Consider the following 2,500-nt stretch of genomic DNA (forward strand, 5'->3'; position numbering starts at 1 on the left):
GGTCCAGGAGAGGGTCTGTGATGGCTTTGAGGTGTGCCAGGAGCAGGCGCTCAAAAGACTTCATTACCACAGATGTAAGGGCGACCGGTCTGTAATCATTTAGTCCTGTTGGCCTTAGCTTTTTGGGCACAGCGATGATGGTGGAGGACTTGAGACAGGCTGGTACATGGCATGTCTCCAGGGAGGTGTTAAAGATGTTGGTGAACACCGGAGACAGCTGGCCAGCGCAGTGCCTGAGGGTGGCTGGAGAGACAGAGTCCGGCCCGGCTGCTTTGCGTGGATTCTGCCTCTTGAAAAGCCCATTAACTTCTCCCTCCTGAAAGGAGAGAGTCGTTTCTGTAGTATGGGTGGGGGATGGGGCCTCTTGGGTGGGAAGGGGTGGTTCAGGACAGTCCAATTGTCTTTCAAATCTACGGTAGAACTCGTTCAGGTCGTTGGCTAGGCGGGAGTCGTTAGTGGTGTGGGGCGCTCTGGGTTTGTAGTTGGTGATGTGCCTGAGCCCTTTGGCAGACAGAAGCAGCGTCGTTAGTAGAGAACTGGTGTTTTAGTGTCTCTGAGTACAGTCGTTTAGCCTCTCTCACCGCTTTGCTAAACCTGTTCTTCGACTCCTTGAATCTGTCTCTATCCCCACTCCTAAACGCTTCCTCCTTCTCCAACCTCAACCTTTTGAGCTTTGCTGAGAACCAGGGCTTGTTGTTGTTAAAGTTCACCCTGGTACGTGTTGGGATACAGCAGTCCTCACAGAAGCTGATGTACACAGCCTCTGTGAGTTCATCCAGACTATTGGTAGCAGTCGTGAACATATCCCAGTCAGTACAGTCTAAGCACGCCCGCAAATCTTCCACAGCCTCACTGGTCCACTGTTTAGATGTCCTCACAGCAGGTTTACAGAGTTTTAGTTGCTGCCTGTATGCACGAATCAGGTGGACCAAGGGAGTTCTGTGCGAGCCGAACAGCCCCGTGACCCACAAGAGAAACATCCCCGCCAAATTCGAGCGTTTGACGGGGTCTATCCGTGAAAAAATATTCACGTTTTTGAGTGCACATGCATTTCTGCTGCAAATGCCTCTGGAAGTTTCATGCCGTTCGTATGCCAATTGTGGCAACACGAAAATGACCCGTTTTCCCATTCCGAGGGATTTCTGTGCGACCCTAACAGCCCCGTGAGCCACAAGAGACACATCCCCGCCAATTTCTAGCGTTTCACGGGGTCTATCCGTGAAAAATATAGACGTTTTTGAGTGCACATGCATTTCTGCTGCAGATGCCTCTGGAAGTTTCATGCCGTTCGTACGCAATGTGGCAACACGAAAATGACCCCTTTTCCCATTCCGAGGGATTTCTGTGCGACCCTAACTAACAGCGCCCGTGAGCCACAAGAGAGACATCCCCGCCAATTTATAGCGTTTCACGGGGTCTATCCGTGAAAAATATAGACGTTTTTGAGTGCACATGCATTCCTGCTGCAAATGCCTCTGGAAGTTTCATGCCGTTCCTATGCAATGTGGCCACACAAAAATGACCCGTTTTCCCATTCCGAGGCATTTCTGTGCGACCCTAACAGCCCCGTGAGCCACAAGAGAGACATCCCCGCCAACTTCTAGCGTTTGACGGGGTCTATGCGTGAAAAATATTAAAATTTTTGAGTGCACGTGCCTTTCTGCTGCAAATGCCTCTGGAAGTTTCATGGCGTTCCTATGCAATGTGGCAACACGAAAATGACCCCTTTTCCCATTCCGAGGGAGTTCTGTGCCACCCTAACAGCCCCGTGAGCCACAAGAGACACATCCCCGCCAATTTCTAGCGTTTCACGGGGTCTATCCGTGAAACATATAGAAGTTTTTGAGTGCACATGCATTCCTGCTGCAAATGCCTCTGGAAGTTTCATGCGGTTCGTACGCAATGTGGCAACACGAAAATGACCCGTTTTCCCATTCCCAGGGATTTCTGTGCGACCCGAACAGCCCCGTGAGCCACAAGAGACACATCCCCGCCAATTTCTAGCGTTTCACGGGGTCTATCCGTGAAAAATATCAATTTTTTTTTGACTGCACATGCATTTCTGCTGCAAATGCCTCTGGAAGTTGCATGCGGTTCGCATGCAATGTGGCGACACGAAAATGACCCGTTTTCCCATTCCGAGGGATTTCTGTGCCACCCTAACAGCCCCGTGAGCCACAAGAGAGACATCCCCGCCAATTTCTAGCGTATCACGGGGTCTATCCGTGAGAAATATTCACTTTTTTGAGTGCACATGCATTCCTGCTGCAAATGCCTCTGGAAGTTTCATGCGGTTCGTATGCAATGTGGCGACACGAAAATGACCCGTTTTCCCATTCCGAGGGATTTCTGTGCCACCCTAACAGCCCCGTGAGCCACAAGAGAGACATCCCCGCCCACTTCTAGCGTTTCACGGGGTCTCTCCGTGAAAAATATCACATTTTTTGAGTGCACATGCATTCCTGCTGCAAATGCCTCTGGAAGTTTCATGCGGTTCGCA

The sequence above is a fragment of the Petromyzon marinus genome, unplaced genomic scaffold (genome assembly GCF_048934315.1).
Source record: "Petromyzon marinus isolate PM22_M1 ecotype Great Lakes invasive population unplaced genomic scaffold, UKy_Petmar_22M1.pri1.0 PM_G_Scaffold_212, whole genome shotgun sequence".
NCBI lineage: Eukaryota > Metazoa > Chordata > Hyperoartia > Petromyzontiformes > Petromyzontidae > Petromyzon > Petromyzon marinus.